The sequence below is a fragment of the Molossus molossus genome, unplaced genomic scaffold (genome assembly GCF_014108415.1).
Source record: "Molossus molossus isolate mMolMol1 unplaced genomic scaffold, mMolMol1.p scaffold_m16_p_17, whole genome shotgun sequence".
Taxonomy (NCBI): domain Eukaryota; kingdom Metazoa; phylum Chordata; class Mammalia; order Chiroptera; family Molossidae; genus Molossus; species Molossus molossus.
In genome coordinates this window covers 34,008,638-34,030,777 of record NW_023425352.1, presented here as the reverse complement: position 1 = coordinate 34,030,777, position 22,140 = coordinate 34,008,638, and the positions used below count along the sequence as shown (strand labels likewise).

At 36.9% G+C, this 22,140-nt stretch overlaps 1 protein-coding gene across 2 annotated transcripts in view; it reads right to left on the bottom strand.

The window, feature by feature from the left end:
• RNLS (renalase, FAD dependent amine oxidase) overlaps positions 1–22,140 on the bottom strand; it is a 272,685-nt gene that overhangs the window by 145,872 nt on the left and 104,673 nt on the right. The window lies entirely within an intron of this gene.

The window sequence follows — 22,140 nt, the reverse complement described above, 5'->3', positions numbered from 1 at the left end:
CAGAGGACAAGGCTAAGCAAGAAATGTTAAAGAAAATAAAATGGGTGGAATGGTGAAGAGGTTAATGGGGCTGCAGGCAAAGTTACATCCAGGTAGAAGTGACAAAATGATGCTGGGAAGTCAGGCAGGGGGCCCAACTGTGACAAGTGTACTGCCAACAGTATTTTAATTTGGTATTCCTTTCTGGAAAATACTGTAGCTTAATATATCAGAAAATTTAAAATGATTAATTCTATTTGACTTAGTATTCCCACTTTTTAGGATTTATTTTAAGGAAATAATCACAGATCTGGACAATGATTTATGTTTAAGAATGCTTGTGGGAAGAGGGTTTACAAAACCTTTCTTCATTTCTGCATGAAAATTTGGCCTTCAGTTACCTGTGAATCTGATGAGGGGGAAGGTCAAGTATGTGACTACTAGTCACCATGACTCTGTAGTAAAACTGACCCCAGACTGGTAAGTGGTATGTAGATTAGGAGAACTAAAAAGAACTGATAGGGACCATAGTGTTGGGCTTCCCTAAATATGATGATCTTGTAACTGAATGTGTTCTCTACCAGGACTCTGAAACCTATTACGTACTGCGGAATCATTGCAAGAGCGGCGGGTTTCTTCGGGGGAATAAGGCTTCTAAACCAGGATAGTTCCTGCAATATACCTGATGTTCATCTTTGTACATGATCTGCTATGGACCTCTGCCAGGGTTCTTTTAGGAAAGGCATGACCATCACTGTCCTTCCAGCAAGTGGTGTTGCCTGAAGTCTACCCCTTTGGCGTAGAATGGTGTCAGATAAGGCCTTGAGTTTGAATGTTGAGTTGAACCCAAAAAACTCCTGATGCTAAATGTGTAATCCAGAGCTTTCCAAAAACAAAACTAGGGATAAACTATATGCCTAACAATAGAGGAATAGTTAAATATAGTTCATTCATAAGTGGAATATGTGCATCTCTGAAAGTGCATGTTTCTGAAGAATATTTAATGTCAATGAAATGTTCATGATATATTAACTGAAAAAGTATAATATGAAAAGAAATATATAATTTATACATTTATAAATATATAATTTATACATTTATAAATATATTAATATATAGTAAATGTTTTTATTCAATATACAAGGTGTTTCAACAGAAAATTAGACAAAGGTAGCATATCAGAAATCTTAAATTTTGTCACTTTTTTTCTCCTCTCTTTTCCTTGGTACAACTAATTTTCCCCACTCAAATATTTGTGATTCATGCCATTTTGGCCACCACAGAGCTCAGTGCCCTGGCTACATTACTTAGCCTATGTTCCAGGCTGAACAATCAGGATATCTTATCCCATTCTCTATAGTGACTGGGGCATGTGGTTGAGGTAGAGCCAATAAAAGTCATTCCTGGGGGATCTTAAATGTACAAAGTCTGAGAAAAATAAATTGAGACTAGTGATTTGTTTTTGGATGGAGAGAAGAGAAAATAGTTGCTGCCAGTGCCCCCCAGGTTCCTACGATGAGGTAGGAAGCAACAGTTACCTTCCATTCTGTGGACTGCCCAGGTATGGACAGTTGAGGAACAGAAGGGTTATATGGTCACACAATCTAAAAAACACTGAATAGAAAAGGGATTTATTGCAGGACTTCTTTAATAAATGTATTTGCATTAGAACAAGAAGAGGATGCAGTAGGTGGTGTGAGTTAAATTTACTTAAACAACACACTTTTTTTTCTTTTTTGAGAAAAACTGCAAGCATGTCTGTGGAGATTTGTTCTTGGAACACAAAAAAGAAATGCTGCTCTGAGACGATAATAAATCAGTCTATATGTTATGATTTTCTGCTTCGTGCTTTGCTTCATTTTCTAATTTTTCTACAGCTAAATATAATATACTTATATATAAAAGTACAATATTTAATATATTGTCTGCTTCTATCTGTGAAAGGATTCAGGCTTTCTTTCCTTTCACAAATGTACTAGTAGCATTTCAAACACAGTAACACTTTTTGTTGCCACAAATTTCAGACCAAGAGTATCTCCCTTTACCAATGGATGTATACACGTTTTATTTTTAATCTCAGATCTCCTTTCTTCTCTGGTTCATAACCTTGCATGAGGGTAGCCAAGTTCATAAAAAAAATAATCATTTTAGTGTATTAGATAAAAGGAGTTACTTGCTACCTGTTCAGTAAATTAATAAATCTTCCTGCATTTTTTATTTCCTATGCAAATGTGTGTATACATATATGTGGTTTACAAAATGGAAAATATACAAATGATTTCATAACTTAATTTTAATTTTTAAACTTAATAATATGTGATAATGTGATATGCATCCTTCCATGCCAGCACACAGATCTCTATCACTTTAAAAAATTTTTAAATTATTTAATTTATTTTTAAATTAAACTTTATTGGACTGACATTGGTTAATAAAATCAAATAGGTTTCTGCCCTGGCCTGTTTGTTCAGTGGTTAGAGCATCAGCCCACGGACTGAAGGGTTGTGGGTTCAATTCCAAGTCAAGGGCATATACCTGGGTTGCAAGTTCAATCTCCAGCCCTGGTCAGTGTTGTGCGGGAGGCAACCAGTCGATGTGTCTCTCTCACATTGATGTTTCTCTCTCTCTCTCCCCTTACCCCCTTCCACTCTATCTAAAAATTAATGGGAAAAAAAATCCGCGGGTGAGGATTAACAAAATAAATAAATAAGATCATATAGGTTTCAAGTGTACAATCTATGATATGTAATCTCTAACACTTTTTATTCAACATTCTTTTATAACCTAGTATGAATTGTATGGATAAAGTCACACAGATTTTAGCTATTTCACCTCACTGAACCTCTAAGTGTTTGAAGTGTGGATAACCTACCTACATGGAAGATTTGCTACAAATTTAAGTAAAATACCCAAGTAAAGCACTTTGTACAAGGCTGGAACAGAATGTACTCAGTAAACAGAGGCCTTATCACTATTACTGTTAAGGGATTATTATTTTGTTACTATTTTGATCAATGAATAATTGGGTTATTCCCAATTTTTCTTCAACAGATAGAAACACACTTAGTGCATCCTTGTATGAATATTTCTATAGAATAAGCTTCAAAAGTTGAACTGTTTTATGTTCATTTTAACTTTTGTTAACATAGCCAAATTTCTTTCCAGAAAGGTGTTTCCACTGGGCACTCTCACCAGCAGAGGGTGCTACTTGCTGCCTGCCTTTCTGGGAAGGCGACATGGAAGGGAAGGAATTTTAGCAGGCTCTTGGGAGAATGGCTAGGGTGTGGTGAGGCAGAAAAGAGAGGGCAGTCTGTTAGGGGTGTTTCAGGGACTCTCAAGAGCATCCTTTGGCTTGATGATTTGTGAAAAGGACTCACAGGACTCAGAAGCTCTTATATGGTTTATTACAGTGAAAGGATACAGATTAAAATCAGCAAAGAGAAAAAAGCACAAGCAAAAGCAGAAGTCCAGGAGAAACCAGGTCCAAGCTTCTAGATGTCCCCTCCCAGTAGAGTCTTAAGGGGACAAACTTAATTCTCGCAGCAATAATGTGTGACAAGCCATGTGAAATGCTGCCAACTAGAAAAGCTCACCCGAGTTGTGATGTCCAGGATTGCTACTGTGGGTCAGTCACAACAGACACACAGAGCCCACTTCAGCTACTCAGAGTCCAGCTCCCTACTAGAGCCAAAACAGGCCTTCATCCTAAATCAGGATACACTTATCTGGCTAAACAGCTATGCCAAGGCCTGAGGTATACAAATAGATGTTTACCATAAATACAGTATGGTCCAAGGCCTCAGACATACAAATTGGTCTTTTCCACAAATATGCAATAGTCCAAGACCATCAGCAAACAAAAACACTTTTATTGGGAAGAGTATTTCAGGGGCTCAGAGGTTATCTCCCAGAAGCTGGCCAAGGATTAGTCCTGAAGATAGGCATTTCTTTGGACTATGCAGGGTTTCAACAACCCAGGCCCGCTGAGTTAACCCATTTCTGCCTGTGGGGGGATGCCATGAGCAAAGACAGGGAGGTGGGAAGGCATAAAACATGATTACAAACAAGTGTGTAAACCAATGTGGTTAAAGAGAAGGAGAGCAGAGGGAAATTATGTGGAAAAGTAGCTTGGATCAAATCATAAAGAGTCTTCAGTGCAGAGCAGCAGAAAAGACAGTGAGAAGCAACCACAATAAGACTTCAAGAGTCACTGAAAACAGGTGAGTAAAGGTGAGGGGAAGGAAGAATAAAAGACCCTCTTAGGATTGTAAATTCATTGGTCATAGATAAAAGCCTCCATTGACAGAAATAAAGATGTCAGGACAGCCTTCAGATATATTCATATATTTATATTTGTCAAGGGTCTACTAAGTGCCAAACTAATTGTCTTCAAAGTATGGTCCATGAAATACCTGCACTTTATCTCCTGGGGAGCTCACTGACAAAAGCATATTACTCCCAAGAACTACCAAAGTCAAGGTTAGTACAGGGTTTGAAAACCTGCATTTCAACAAGCTCCCCAGATATTCTTATCACCAGTGAAGTCTGAGATTCTTTGTTTTCTCTGATGCCCAGAAAATCATCTATATTGAGAATTTAAACATATCTCAAGTTGTGAACATAAGAAGGAGAAAAACCTGTTTGAAAAGCAGATACTCTTTTTTCCCTCCAGGCAATTCAGGGTGGGAGTTTCAAAGATAAGCATGAGGATGAGGATGAAACTACTACTGCATTTTTCTGGGTGGAAAGAAAAAAAGGCACATGGGCCTTGATGTTAGAAAAGAATGCTCAATGTTGCAGATTTGGGTCATGTTCAAGAGTCTGGTCTACATACACAATCTAGACTATGAAAGGCACAATTCTCCTTTCCTCAAAGTGACAACATCTTTGCTCAGCACAAACTAATTAATTGCTATAAAAAATTGATACAGAATATATTTTGGAAATAAGCACATTAGGGAGATACCTTTATAGCCCTGGCTTGTTTGGCTCAGCAGTTAGAATGTTGACCTGCAGACGGAAGAGTCTCAGGTTTGATTCCCAGTCAAGGGCATGTACCTGGGTTGCAGGTTCCATCCCTGACCCCGATAGGGGTTGTGTGGAAGGCAGCCAATCAATGTGTCTCTCTAACACTGATCTCTCTCTATCTTTCTCTCCCTCCCTCCCTTCTACTCTATCTAAAAAAATCAATGGAAAAATATCCGGGGGTGAGGATTAACCAAGAAAAAAGAGAGAGAGATGCCTTTATATAGAGCAAGTGTAGAAACTGTAAATTTGGGCAACCCTTTAGACCACAGAATGTTTATGAAGGAGATATTTTTTCAGTGAAATTTCAGAAGAAGCAAACATTGCAAGTCACAGCTTGGAGCTCAGAACACAAGACTAATTAAATAAAAACCCAAGCATATATTTTCTTCTCTCCTAATCTCTTCACCTAGCCTTCCCCCACTTCCCCACCCCATTTTCTTTCCTTTCCTAAATGAGTCCTTTCCACTATGGGGTGACAGTGAAGAAGACAGCATGCTCCACCATATGCAGATTTCTTCATTTAATATAATGCTGATGATTTTTTTTCATTAAGCTTTAGCATCCGTCTGAAAATCTGGCAAATACTGTGATACATGCTATCTCCATTAAATGCATTAAAGGAATATTCAATCAGAAATTAGTTAAAAATTCTTTAAATAAATTATATTTAAGATGTTATATATAAAATATGATCATTCTGTGAGCAAATCACATTATACATAATATTTTAATGTTCTGTTGAATAGAGTGAAAAAAAGCATAAGCTTTAGAGCCAGACAGATATCAGCTTGATTTATGGCTCCAGATTCAGGGAAGTTATCTAGGCTTTCTGAATCCATTATTAGATTCTCATCCATTATCATTGTTTCACAATGAGGCATTATCGGCACTTGAGGCAGGCTAATTCTCTGGTGTGTGGGGTGGTTCTCGGCAGAGCAGGGCAGTTCTCACCACTATACTCCTTCTTCCAGCTATGTAAATAGGAATAGCATTCCTACCTCCAGCTTTGAGACAACTAAATGTCCCTACAAATTTGCAAATGTCCTCAAGGAAGATGGGGATGATCCTCGTTGGATCATAATACAGGGCGGGCAAAGTAGGTTTATAGTTGTGAGTATGTGAAACATAGTTCATTCTTGGATTATTATTTAATAATTATTGCATTATTTTCCATATGAAACTGCAAACCTACCTTTGCCCCACGCTGTAAAAACTCTCTGAGTTGGGAGCGTTTTCCTGAAACTTTTCCATCAACAGAGAGATAGTTAAGAGAATGCGGAGAGGTCATTCAGGCCTGGGCTTAATCCTTGCCCTGTCAATAGAGGCTGTGTATAGCAAACTGCTTAACCTAAGCCTGAGCACCTCCTCTATAAAACTGCAACGGACTAATACCTGCTTCATTGAAAAATAAAGTTTGAAGAATATAGTGCTATATTAATGCTGTGTAAGAAGAGACTGAAGGGCTAAAACTTCAATGAAATAATGTGTACTCAGCACTGAGCACCGAGCCTGGTGCAAAGCAAGTACTCAGTCAAGTCAGCCGTGGCTGCCGCAGTCATTACTATTAAAGCCAGATGCCTGAGATTAAGGAGAGAGAGGTGGCAAGGAAACAAGAAACCCTACGAAGATGTGCAAAAACAGAAAAATAGGAAATAAAGAATAGCTAGAGAATGTAGAGTTGTTAGCTTCCCTGCTCTGCCTAAGATAGGGAGATGCTGTGTATATTTGAAGGCAGAGGGAAGATAATGGGGAAAATGAGGCTGAGATTCAAGAAGATAGAAAGGGCAGCTACGTGAGCGATGCAATGAGGAAGCACACAGGCTTGAGTGCCCAGGGAGACCAGAGATTACTGGCATTCCATTGAGCTTTTCTAAATTTGAAGCAGTGTTTACGTGTTCATAGAATTTGCCCAGCTTCATTGGGATTTTCAGATTCTACACTTTATTAGCATCTCACTCTCAAAGTGATGGCCAGCCATCAACAGAGCTCTTTTATGTCATCAAACTCAAGATAAAAATCTGAAACTGAGAGTGTGCTGGTTAAAAAAGGGAGACCAATGTACTAGAAAGTGAAGCAACCTCTTCCCTATAACTTGCTCCTGGTAATAGATCTTGGCCTCAGAGCTCTGATATCTCATAGCACTTCAAGGAACCACCTTTATATTTTCTTTAGTATGTTCTCAATGACTTTTTAACCCTCGGTTGTCCTTTCTTTAGCCTTCTACCTTCTATACATAGTATTAAAAAAATCTTTTCATATCTGATTCATTCCAATGTCCTTTTAGTTCCTAATTTTACCTTCTGATGCCAAGAAGAATTTTCCAACACAATTATTTTCAAGTCATCTATCACATAAACTGCAGAGATTCATTTCATATTCTCTGTGATGATGCAGTAATCAGAAAAAACAAAACAAAATAAATGCAATCTCTGCCTTCTAGGAGTAACACTGACTACAGTGGTATCATTATGTTTCAAAAATTGAAAAATAAAGTTTGAAGAATATAGTGCTATATTAATGCTGTGTAAGAAGAGACTGAAGGGCTAAAAATAGCTATGGAATACCAACTCTTCATGAAGTGTCCTCCACAAGACACTACTCTTTCCAAATCCAGGGTTTTATGATGTCAGAGACTCTGCTTACCCACTCCTCTCCTGGAGGTTCACAATGCACCCTCAAGAGTCCTGAAGACAAGAACTTACACGGCTTATTTTATCATGTCCTCCCCAACTTATCTAAGGATGGTATGCACGTTCAAGGCAATACCCAATATCCCACAGAACTGGTGTTCTGAAGACCAATGTGGTGAAGTACCGAAATTAATTTGTTGTTTTTGTTCTAGTTGTTGTTACTGTTTTTCATTTTCTAAACTTCCAATCAACTGATGGCTAAGATGTTTGCTAAATAAAAAAGCTTATGTTTGGATGTCACGGCAATGTAAAGTTACTCTGAAAGTTTCTAAACATGTACTCTCAATATCTAAATTATCTGGTAGCAAGCAGTTTTCAAGTGGTCCATGAACCACACCAAGGAGCAGCTCAATCATTCATTAAGGATGGACCACCCTTAACCTTCATGGAATGTATATCTCTAGAAAGAAGACAATGGAGTATATACATTAACTCCCCCCACCCCCCGCGCAAATGAGTATGTGACATATTGAAAGTAGCATGCCTTTATCTTGAGGAATGCTAATGAAAGCCACTTTCTAAATCAACAGTCTTGTAATATTTTAAAACAGAAGTCTGGACAAAATATAAACCACCTTCCTAAATTCTTGTTTAAGAAGAACACATCTTCAACATAAATCTCTTTCCCATAGATAGAGGTATTTAGCAATAATGAAAAGATGGTCAAATTCTTTCTTTTATCTATTTCCTTTAAAACTGCATAAATTAAGTTTAGAGGTAAGTAAAAGAGACCAGTTCTCTAGTCTTTGTTTGTCAGGGTGCTGATGTGCATAAAACACGCGAGCTCAGAGCATGGTTAAACAGCCAAGGCAATGTGTTCCTTAAGTGGCAAGGCTAGCTGAATCCAAATTTAATTAAATCTTTTTTGAAAGGAGGATATATCTCTGTAAGTACTTTATGCTGTCCTCCTTTTCCACAAAAGGTCAGAATGCAACAATAGTATGAGTTTTTTTTGAGCAATTAACTTGCTATAACACAAATAAAATTCAAATTCTTGATTTAACCCCAAACAACAATTCAAGCAAATTATATTTTTCTATCAATGTCATTAAATGATAGATAACTATCTATTATTTAAAAAAAAGAACAGAAGAACGATAGAGAATGACTTACACTGACAACAACAAGGGATTGTTCCATGCTAGGTTGTCTCTTAAATGATAATATTTGGAATTTGTTCACAGAAGAACCAACAAATAGAGCAACAAAAGGGTGCCTATCATCCTGTGGAATTACCACCACAAAGACCAAAAATGACAGAAAGAGGGTGGCAACAGGAATGATATTGATGATGGTGACCGCAGACACAACAGTGATGACAGTGATGGAGCAGAAGATGGTGAAGAGGGGTACTGATGATGATGGGGATGGCAGTGATGATTGGGATTCAGAGATAACAGACAATGACAGCGGCATCTAACCCTTACTGGTCACCTCTGTCTTCCCAGCAATGGACTGAAGGCTTTATATGCATCACCCCACTTAATTCCCATGAACTTCCTCTGAGGGAGCACTGCCACTGTTTCTTTTCACAGCTGGGGAATTTCAGGGTCAAGAGGAAAAGTATTTTGCCAAGTTCATACAATGCTCCAGTGCAGGAGCTAGGATGTAACCAAAGTTCTGCCAGACCCTAGAGCACATGATTATGTTTATTAAGCTCTGCCACCATCCACTATGCAATAATGCCTAGGGGTTCATAATGTATTTCTGCTGAATGCACACATGGAATCGTATAAGGCCATGCAGCCCACTACTTATTTTAGATAGACTAATGTTTATCCTAGTTAGATTCTCATCTGGTTTCTTTTTAAAGACCTACATATATTAAAACTTGAGAATCAGCTGCCCGAGGTTCTTTGTGAAGTTAGGTCCACTATCAATAAAGACCTTAAAAATCTATTCCAAGATGGCTCTCATACTATCTCTCAGACATTTAAAAAATATTTACTTTCTCCCACCTAAACACATTCCTTGTTTTCTAATGTCTGACTTCAGTGCCACAGTTCTCATCTCCAAGATTCCTAGGCTTGAAAATATGAGGCAATCTGACTCCTACATCCCTCTTGTTCCTTCTATCAATCAGTTTTTGATACTTGGCACTATATCTTCAAAATTTCTTTTAGATTCATCATTTCCTTTCTACCCCTACTCCCCATGTGCCAATATTTCATCACCTTATTCCCAGTTGTTGATTTTAACTACATGACTGGGTTAAATCATACCATATGGTTCCTCACTGCCTATCACTTCCATTTCAAATATCTCACTCTGTTACTAACTATCCCTTAACATGCAGCCCCACTTTATGTCAACTTTATCTGCATTTAGTCATCACAGTATGCCTGGGCAGCTTGGCATCCTTGAGGGCTTGCTATTGCTCCCCTAGATAAAAAAATAAACCCACAATACACAGGGCTTATTCATCCTCAATTTGCCTTTCCAGTTTCAAGTCCCTAATTACCCTAGTTACCTTCTGTAGTACCACTTCTGTGGCTCTGAACCATGTAAAAATTCACATGTGCTTTTCTCCACTGCAGTGCCTTCTCTGATTGGCTCAGTCACACTTCTCTATTAAGACCCAGGAATAACAGGCTTCCTATGTGAACTTCAACTTATCCTCTGCACAACTGATCCTTCCTTGAATCCTCTGCTATAGCACTTATCACCTAGCATTTTTATTATTTATGTATTTCCCATTCTTATCTGCTGCTTTTTCATATCCTAGCAAATAGCATAGTGCATGGCCTATAGAAGGATCTTAATATAGAATAAATAAACTAACTATTCACTCCAAATATGCTCTGCTCATTTCTATGCAACCCAATTATAATGTACTCCATACCATTTTCTAGCTACCCCAGGCCATGACTTTAAGAATGCTGAAAATACTTGACCAAACAAGTTCATATTGACTTTTCCCTTTTCCTGACATCACAAAGTCTTAACTACTATACCTGTACTGTTTCTATGTATCTATCTATATATCCATGTATCTATCTATGATCGATCTATCTATCTATCTATCTATCTATCTATCTATCTATCTATCTATTCTGTCTATCTATCCTATCTCTACAACCAAATGAGGTGCCAGAGTATCTGATTTTGAATCACAGTTCTATCAACTAGTTTCTGATTCTTAATGTGTAAAATAAGAATAATATTAGCTACTGTATGGGGTTGTTGTGAGGATTAAATGAACACATAGTGAGTGCTCAATAAATGTTAGCTACAATTATTACTAGGGAAGTAAATAAAATAGGTGTTTTTCTTTGTATGTCCTATCATGGCATCTAGAACCATGTTAAGCTATAGCAGATATTCAACAATGTCTTGTTGGCTTTAATTATAGCACAGCAAAGAGTCCATTGTCTTTCTTTGAAGCCAATTTTTCCTTACTTGGTCCTGAATAATTATGAAGCATCCTTTATATAGAATTCCTATAACTTTGGTAAACAAATAAACCTTGGAAGCTAGGTGTTACAAAATATTTTTGTGTTTCCACCTGAAGCAGTAAGTGAGACACATTTTATTGGCCCAGTTTTCACTTGAGGAAAGTTATATTTGTTTTCCTAATCTGGAAAATAAAGCTAATTTGAGTCTTCACCTCATAGAATGATTGTGAAGGTTAAATAAGGTAATACACGTACATGGAAAGCATTAGTCCTCTATAAATGTTAGTGGCAATTTTAGAAATATCAGTATCATCATCACTATCATCACTGGACTTGTCTAAAAAAAGAACTTGAACAAGAAATAAAAACCATTAATTCTTGGCCTAGAATTTGAAATTATGCTGCCATCTCTTAGCATTTCATATTTTGGGAAAAGTAACCCAAATTCCTTTTATTTGCTCACATGAAGGACCTATTTTCTATTTATTGTTTTTTGTATCAGCCATCTTCTCTGTACAGTCTTTAGTTTCTACTTTTTTAAAGGTATAGTAAAAAAAAAAAAAAAAAAAGGATGCAATATATAAAGAAAAATTCACCAAAATATAATAAAAAATTCCTTATAACCAGTGTTTTGAACTCTGAATCTAGTAGATTGCTTGTCTCCATTTTGTTTAGTTCTCTTTCTGAAGTTGTATTCTGTTCTTTCATTTGGGACATGTTTCTTCGTCTCCTCATTTGGCAGCCTCCCTGTGTTTGTTTCTATGTATTAGGTAGAGCTGCTACATCTCCCAGGCTTGGTAGAGTGACCTTATATAGTAGGTGTTCTGTAGGGTTCACAGCCTCCATGATCACCCAAGCTGTGCACAGAGAGAAACAATCTACTAGATGCAGAGTTCAAAACACTGGTTATGAGGAGGCTCAAGGAACTTAGTGAGAACTTCAACAGCATAAAAAATAATATGAAAACCATAAAAAAGAACCAGTCAGAAATGAAGAATACACTAACCAAAATAAAGAATATTTACAGGGAATCAACAGTAGAATAGTTGTAGCTAAAATAAAATCAGTGGTTTGGAATACAACAAAACAAAAACCACTCAATCAGAACAGCATTAAACAAACAAACAAAAAAACACGAAAAAGAGAATAATGTAAGGAACCTCTGGGACAGCTTCAAGTGTACCAACATTTGCACCACAGGTGTGCCAGAAGAAGAAGAGAGAGAGCAAGAAATTGAAAACTTATTTGAAAAAATGACAGAAAACTTTCCTAACCTGGTGAAGAAAATAGACATACAAGTCCAGGAAGCACAGAGAGTCCCAAACAGGATGAACTCACAGAACCACACCAAGACACATCATAATTAAAATGCCTAAGGTTAAAAACAACGAAACTTAAAAGCAGCAAGAGAAAAGTAGTTACCCACAAGGGAGCTCCCATAAGACTGTCAGCTATTTCTCAACAGACACTTTGCAAGCCAGAAGAGAGTGGCAAGACATATTCAAAGTGATGAAAATCAAGGACCTATAACCAAGATCACTTTACCCAGCAAAGCTATCATTTAGAATCAAAGGTCAGATAAAGAGCTTCCCAGACAAGAAAAAGCTAAAGGAGTTCTTCACCATCAAATCAGTATTACATAAAATGTTAGTTTTCTTTCTTTACAAAAAAGAAGAAAAAAGATAAATATATGAAGAATAAAATGGCAATAAATACATATCTATCAAAAATTGAATATAAAAAATAAACAAGCAGAACAGAAAAAGACTCATAGATACAGAAAACATTTAGATGCTTGCAAGATGAAATCAGGATTGGGGTGAAAAAGGTGAAAGGATTAAGAAGTACTAATTGGTTGTTACAGAATAGTCACTGGGATGTAAAGTACAGCATAGGGAATATAGTCAATAATATTCTAATAACTATGCATGGTGGCAGATGGGTACTAGATTTATCAGGATAATTACTTAGTTATGTATCTAATCACTGTGCCATACACCTGAAACTAATATAATATTGTATGCTGTATTTGAAAAATAAAAATGATTTAAATAAAAAATAAATATAAAACTTGCTGGAAAAAGAAAAATATCTCTTTTTAAAACTAGTATGCCACATTCTTTTTAATATACCCTTGCATCACATTGACTTTTTGCACAATCCTACATTCATCAAGACTGCAACCATAATTTAATCTCCTTTCCTCTTAAGTTTATGATTAGTCTTGATCCATTATATTCTTATATTACTGCATTCTTCCATTATACTTGCCTTGCCATACTTCATCTAATTTCTGAAAGCTTATTTTCCTATTTAATAACATATTTTGAATTTTAATTCTACCCTTGAGAGCATTAGAAATGTCATCTCCTACAGGAACTTTAAATCTAGTAAGCATATTCTGAGTTGTCTTTCCTGGGTCATCAATTAAGCACACGTTCTTTGACATAGCTGTGGGCTGACTGATAGGTTCTTCAAAACTGATGTCTAACTGCTGACAATTATCTTTTAACGCAAACCTTTAGTAAAATTCGTATTTTCTAAGATTCTTATGAGACTTTAGTCAAATTCCTACTTCCCTAAGATTTAGGGAAACTTTAGTCAAATTAACATTTTCTAAAATTCTTATGGAACTAAAATCAGTATTGTTCATTCCTCTGCCGTGTGTGTGTGTGTGTGTGTATGTGTGTATGTGGCATATGTTAGGAAATAGAACTTGTATTGGTCTTATATAATATTATTTTTACAAAGATGTGACTAGTACATGCAAATATTTTGTGTTTTTGTTGATTACAATTAATTCATTTCCATGATTTATTCGATTTCTCCTTTCAATTCTACATTGTTTGCATCATGTATTTTGGGGTTCTACTGTTAGGTGTGTTTATATATTTATAATTGTTATATCTTCCTGGTATTGACCCTTTTATCATCATGAAATACCCCTTTTTCTCTCTAGCAATATTTCTTGTTTTCTAGTTCATTTTTGTCTGATAGCATTATATCCATTACAGCTTTCCTATAGCTACTGTTCACATAATGTTTTTTTCCCATCTATTTACTTTAAACAAATTTTGTCTTTGAATCTAACTCGTGTCTCTATAGACAGCACATACTTGGATTTTACTTTTATAAACAGTACACAAGTCTCTGTCTTTTGACTGAGATGTTTGAACCATTAACATTTAACTAACATGGTTGGACTTACATCTTCCATTTTACTATTTGTGTTTTATATGTATACTATCTTTTTTTTGTTGTTGTTATATTCTTTCTTTAATGCCTTTCAATGTTAAGTATATTATCAATATACTACTTTAACTCCTGTATTGGTTTTTTATTTACTTATTTATTTATTTTATTTAATTAATTAATTTATTTTTGTTGCAGATGTTTCTCCTTTTTCCCCCACTGATACCTCCCTCCCCCACTCTCCCTGCCCTGTTGTTCTGCATTAAGAGAATTTCCAGAGGGTGGGATTGATGCTGGTTTTTAATGAGCCTCAATTTTCATTTCTTTGCCTCACCTGGGAAAGGCTGAATATCTGGGGGCAGGGGGCTGCTGCTTTTCCCCACAGCTCTGGGAAGGAGCACACTGGCCACCGTCCTTTGTGGTCACAACTCAGCAAAAACTCTGAGTGCCCTCCAAATCCCGGGTGTCCCCACAGAGTTCCAGCCCAGTCTGCCCTCCCTCTGCTGTAGCCCCCAGGTGAGTGGCTGTGGCTATTTTAGCGCTCTGTCCAGGCTCTTTGAACTGTGGAGCGGGCTTGGTCTTTATTCCCCAAGGGCACTGCTCACTGCTAAGACTGCTGCTGTCAGTAGGCTCCCAGCCCACCACCCTCTCACGCCTCTGCAGATCCTACCTGCGTCTCTGGTCATATGGTCCTGTCCTGCTGCTTTTCTATTGCTTTTTCCCAGGATTTATCTTTATTTTAGTTGTAATTCCCATTTGGTCCTAGGAGATCCTCTGCGTAACTTCTATTCACTCTGCCTCAATGTTCACATCCTCTATGCCTATCTTGTGCGCAGCTGGGTCCCACAGGCTTCTCTGATGCTCCTGCACTCTGCAGGTCCCGTGGGTAACTGGATCACACAGTCCCTTTAGGGACCCCGCTCTATGCCTATGTTATGGGCTGCTGGGTTGCACAGGCCTCTCTGGTGCTTCAGCACCCTGAAGTTCCAGCGGGTAACTGGATGGCACAGTCCCTGTTGGGTCATGCAGGCCTCTATGGTGCTTCAGCATCCCGCAGGTCCTGTGGGTAATTGGATGGCATAGTCCTTCCTAGGTTGCACAGGCCTCTCTAGTGCTTCAGCACCCCGCAGGTCCTGTGGGTAACTGGATCACACAGTCCCTGCTGGGTCACACAGGCCTCTCTGGTGCTCTGTATGCTGCAGTTTCCGAGGGCGGGCAGCTGGATCGCACCAGTCTCTCTAGGGCTCCGGCTCCCCACTGCTCTTGTGAGCCACTGGACTGCACAGGCCTCTGCAGAGCCCCATGTCCTGCTGCAGTAGGCTGCGGAGTGCTGCTGCCCAGTGGGGCTCAACTGCTGCTCAGCTTTTGCTGTAGTTTTTGGAGATGGGTCTCAGCTGCTGGTCTGTGCTTCTGTTGCCTGGGGATGGATGTCTGCTCCCCAGCCTCTGTTGCTGGGGTATATCTTGATACTGATTGGGCTGCTACTGTGGGGGATGGTACTGGGCTCAGGGCAGTCGTGGCTTTCGTGACTGGCACCTTGGGAGCTCCACTACTGGGCACAGGTCTGTGTTGACACAGAGTGTCCGCTGGTCCGATGGTGCCAGGTGCGCTGGTGGGCCCTAGCCGCTCCCACTGCCTCCTCCCAGGGAAGACCCAGGATATTCCTTGTATTGATTTTTTTTAAATGATTTTATTTAGTCATTTTCTTTTTTTTTCTTTTTTTTTTTTAATCCTCATCCGAGGACATTTTTCCATTTTTTTGTACAGACAGAGTGGGAGGGAGAGAGAGGAAGAGAGAGAGAGGGAAACATCGATGTGAAAGGGACACATCGAGTGGCTGCCACCCGCATGACCAACCAGGGCCGGGGACAAACTGCAACCGAGGTACATGCCCTTAGTGGGAACCGAACCCGGGTCTCTCCGGACCGCAGGCAGACGCTCTAACCTCTGAGCCAAACCGGCCAGAGCTAAAGTCATTTTCTTAATGGATGCTGTAGGGATTACAATATGCATCTTGATTTATCATAATCAACTTCTGACAAATAATAAATTTGTTGCATTGAAATATAAAAAAGTGGCTCTTTTATAGTTCCATTTCCTCCCCATTCTTGCGTTATTATTGTCATATATATTTATATGTGTATGTGTACATATATATGTAAATGCAACAATAGAGTATTATAATTATACTATAGAATATTATATCATTTTAAGAAATTATCAGAAGAAATAGTAAAAAATACTTATAAAGCCTTTTATATTAACTATTTTATATTTATATTAATTTTTTTTTTGATCCTCACCCGAGAACATTTTTCCATTTTTTGTTCAGAGTGGGAGGGAGAGGAAAAGCAAGAGAGAGAGAAACATTGACATGAAAGGGACACATCAAGTAGCTGCCACCCACACCACCAACCAGGGCCTGAAACAAACTGCAACAGAGGTACGCGCCCTTAGTGGGAACCAAACTCGGGTATTTCTGGACCGCAGGCCGACGCTCTAACTGCTGAGCCAAACCTGTCAGGGCTTAATTTTTTATATATATCATATCCAGCATTTTTCATTTTCTCTCTGTAAATTTGAATTATCTTCTACTGTTACTTCCTTTTAGCCTAAAAGAGTTGTAATACTAGCAATGAATTTGCTCAGGTTTTTGTGTGTGTTTTTAAAAAATCTGGATAACTGTATTTCACCTTTTTCCCCCCAATTTTTATTAATTTATTTTTGTTATAGATGTTTCTCCCTTTCCCCTACTAGATACCTTCCTCCCCATCCCACCCCACCCCACCCCAGCAACACCTTCTTTTTGAAGATTAGTTTTGCCGAATATATGATATATGATTCTTGGTTGGAATTTTTTCCTTTAGCACTTTGAATATGTCATTCAAATGCTTTCTAGACTTCATTCTTTCAAATGAGAAGTCAGTTATTAATTGCACTAATTTCTCTCCATGTCATGAACTGTTTCTCACTTGCTGATTTCAAGATTTTCTCTTTTTCTTGGGCTTTCAGCAGTTTGACTGCAATGTGTCTAGGTTTTGTGTTTATTCTTCATAGAATTCACTGAGTTTCTTGAATCTGTATTGCTGATTTTTCAAATTTGGGAAGCTTTTGGTCATTATTTCATCAAACATTTTTTTCTCTGCTGATTTCTCTCTTTCCTCTTCTTTTGGGACTCACACTACATGTATGTTGGTGTTCTTGATGTTGTTCCACAGGTCTGCCAGGTTGTCCTCAATTTCTTGTCTTTTTTCTGTGTTCTTTATATTGTATAATTTCTATTGATCATTCTCAAGTTCATTGATTCTTTCTCTGCCATCTTAAATCTGCTCTTAAGCCACTCTAGAGATTTTTTTCATTTTAGTTCTGTAGTTTAAATTTCAGAATTTCCTTTTGAATTTTTTATAATTTCCATCTGCTTATTGAGATTTATTACTTGTTGATTTATATTGTCATAATTTCCTTTAATTCTTTAAACATGATTTTATTTAGCTGCATGGAAGTATTTGTCTGCTACATCCAACATCTGGGGATACTCAGAGACAGCTTCCATTGAGTGCTATTTTCCTTACTCACACTTTCCAGTCCTTTTTAAAATTTTTGTTAAAAAATAAACACTTTAGATAGTATATTGCAGCAACTCTGGATTTTGATTTCTCTCCCTAATGGTGGTGGTTGTTGCTTTTTATTGTTGTTAGTTTTTAATCTTCACCTGAGGATATTTTTCTATGTATTGTTGTTTGTTTTTTATATAGCAACTTGACTGGGTTACAACTATGAAATCTGTCTCTTCATGGACTATAGCCACTGTTGTCTCTGTTTGGTTTTCTTTCTTTTCTATTCTTGTTTTAATTTTTAAAACTGGGTTCCCAGCAGTCACACTGGTTTGTGACTGTGTAGTTTAATGATCAGTCAATAATTGGATTGAGGTTGTGCTCAAACATCTTGAGGTAGTAAAGCTTCCATCTTCTGATTAATAGATCCTACATTCAACAGTGTTTTAAGCATAAAGCTTCTTAGATCATAGTATGCATTGGTTGATTCTATAGAACTTCAGTGTTTTTTTTCTTTTTTTTTTTTTCTGTTTTGTCCAGTTTTATAATTGTCCTTTTGGGAAGAGGATTTCCCAGGCTCCTTCCTTGACCATAACTGAAAGTCCTTAAAATCAGGGTTTTGACTTTTTGTCTCTATATTCCAGGGCTTAACACACAGTAGGCTTGTACTAAATGCTGGCAGATTTTAACTTTATTATTTCCTTTTTTAAGATGGATAAACTTACCAAGGACTGCATAAAAATTTTTCCTGTTAATGGCAATTATTTATTTATTTATTTATTTATTTATTTATTTATTTATTTATTTTCTTTATTGATTTTAGAGAGAGGAAGGGAGAGAGAGAGAGAGATAGAAACATTGTTGAGAGAGAACATTGATTGGCCGCCTCCTGCATCCCCTCCACTGGGGATTTGGCCCACAACCTGGGCATGTGCCCTGACCTCTTGGTGCCTGGGTTGATGCTCAACCACTGAGCCACACCAGCCCAGAGAATTTTTTAAACTGATGGCTACTAATTTATTTATGACATTTATAGGTTTCTTAAATGTCATATGACACACATCATAGAACTTGCTTATTTGAATAAATTTAGTCTTTCTTGGTACTCACTTTCCTCCCCAGCTTTATTGAGATATAACTGACATATAGCATTGTGTGAGTTTAAGATGTATAACATAATGATTTGATATATATATATATATGCATATATATATACACACACATATATATGTATTTGCAAAATAACTATCTTTGTACTCTTTATTTCTTGTCTTATTCCAGGTGTGTTTTTTATATTTCTGTTTCTCAAAGACCAAATACAATTTTTCTTCACAACTTCTGGGTTCTATTCTTTGCTGCTTCTTTTTGTTCACAGCACTTTGTTTCCGAGAATCAATAACTTTGTATTACATAACAAAAAACCCTTCACATTTTATACTGTGCCAGGAATTTTACTATAAATTAGGACACATAACAACCTTACAAATTGGTAGTAATAACTCAGTAATATTATTTTTTAGATTACCTAATTTTGAAATTTAACAATGAAGTGAATATAATAAAGATAAGTAGAGCATTGCATCACAATAAGCATTGTTTCCTTTATTCTTTTATCCAAAGTAAAATAGTTTTAATTATATCTTATTGAAGATACTCTTGTGAATAACATTCTATTTATTATATCTTACAATTCTGAAAAGTCATGTCTTGATAACATATATATCAGCTACAATTTATATCAATTCTTTGACAAGATAAGAACTAAAAGCAAATTTATATAAGAATTATTAATCTGAAGTATGAATAACATAAAAGTTCATGAGGGTTCTTAGTAAAAGCTTATTTCAATCTCAACAGCTACCAAGCCAAGTCTATTAGGAAATTATACCAATTTCAAAGTTCTAAATCTTTACTGCAGTGACAAATCTTCAAAAGGATAGGCTTCTCTCTTGAGAAATGCACTTCACATATGTTCTGAGTATGCACTGATAAAACACAGTAACAAATTTAGAAGGCAGCATTTGATATTTAAATGCGCATATCTATACTTTTCTACTATTGCCAATCATCACTCTCCATGGAAATGTGGAATGGAGACAGGAAAGAGTAAAATTCCTGAACACAGAATTCAATCTCTTTTTACATAAAGGCTTTTAATAACAGAAGAAAAAGTATGCATGAGTTTGGTCTTATTTCTTCTCTCTACTCCTATCTACCCCTGAAGACACTAATGAGAAGTGAAAATGCCAAAAGGTAGACAGAAAAATGGAAGAAGAAGAGAACAAAGTGTTTGGATAATACATAGAGCAGATAATGATTCCATGAATAATTTATTTCTAAACATTACTTTTCTAAACTTTCCATCAATCACTCTTTCATTAGTAACTGAAGGTAGAGACTAATAGCACACCTTTAAAGTTATTGTATCTTAATTTCTTTAAAGTTGAACTGCAAGACAGAGAAAGGGAGGGGGGAAAAACAAGGCAAATAAAGCATGGCAAAATAATTTTAAAGCCTAGTTGAAGTATATCTCTCTCTATATATTTAGATCTTTAATTTCTCTTGGCAATGTTTTGTCGTTTCAGTGTATATATCTTACACATAGTCAGATTTATCCCTAAGCATTTCTTATTATTTTATGCTTGTTCATGGGTCAAAAGACTCAATATTATTAAGATGTCAGTTCTCCCTAAAATTGATCTATAGATTCAAAATATCCTAGTCAAAATCCCAGAAATTTTTTTCTGAAGAAATCGAAAAGCTGATTCTGAAATTTGTATGGAAAGGCAAGACAACTTCCTAAAGGAAGAACAAAGCTGGAGAAATGTAACTACCTGGTTTCAAGATGTATTATAAAGCTACAGTGATGAAGATAGTGTGGCACTGTGCAAAGACAGATAATTAGGGCAATGAAACAGAAGAGACAGTCCAGAAATCAACTCCCACATTTATGAAGAATTGAGATTTGACAAAGGTACAAAGACAAGTCCGTGAATAAGGAATAAGTTGCTCAATGAGTTGTTCTGGCCTGGCTGGTGTGGTTCAGGGGTTGAGTGTCAACCCATGCACCAAGAGTCACCAGTTTGATTCCCAGTCAGGGCACAGGCCCAGGTTTTGGGCCAAATCACCAGCGTGGGGCATGCAGGAGGTGGCCAGTCGATGTTCTCTCTCATTGATGTTTCTATCTCTCTCTCCCTCTCCCATCCTCTCTCTTTAAAATCAATAAAGAAAAAAAAAGTTGTTCTGTAACAACAGGATATTCATATGCACAATATAAACTTTGTTAACATACACTGCAGTAGATATAAGAATTAACTCAAAATGGATAATAGAATTAATGCAAAACCTAAGATCTATACAATTTCTTGAAGTAAAGTTTGAGAAAAGTTTTTGTGATATAATAAAATGATAAATTTATATATTCTCTTCTCCAAAATTAACAATTTCTAATCTTCAAAAGATACTAATAAGGAAAGAAAAAGATAGTCAAAGGGTGAGAAACAAATATTTGCAAAGTACATACTTAATGAAGAAATTTTCATCTAGAATATATATATAAAGAGCTCCCAAGACTAAAAAATAAGAAAAGAAGCAACTACATAAAAAAATACACAAAAGATTTGAATAGACACTTTGCCAAAGAAGATATACAGATGGCAAATAAACATATGACAAGATGCTCTACAGCATTAGTCATTAGGTAAATGTAAATTAAAACCATGAGATACCTCTACATACCAATTAGAAAGGCTAATGAAAAAGACTATACTATGTGTTGGCAAGATGGTGGAGGAACTGGAACTCTTGTTACAGATATTTTAACTTTTTACCCCATTGGCACCCCCCTCCCCACCCCACCTCCGCCCGTCCCCGGCTTAGTTGTCCATGTCCATTGGTCATGCATACATGCATATAAGTTCTGTGGTTTATCTCTTCCCATCCCCCCAACCCCCATCCCCTCTTCTGAGGGATGTCAGTCTGTGCCCTACTTCCATGTGTCTGGGTCTACTGTATTCCTCAGACTGTTATGGAACTGGAACTCTTATACAGTGCTGGTATGAATGTAAAATAGTATAACTATTTGAAAATAATCAGACAATTTCTTTAAAAATTAAGCATACATCTCACATATGATCTAGCCATTTTACTTCCAGGTATTTACGCAAGAGAAAAGGAAATATATATTCATGCAAAGACTTGCACACAAATGGTCAAAGCAGTTTGTCATAGCCCCAAACTGATAACAACCCAAATATCCACAACAGATGAATGGATAATCACACTGCTGCATATCCATTTGCG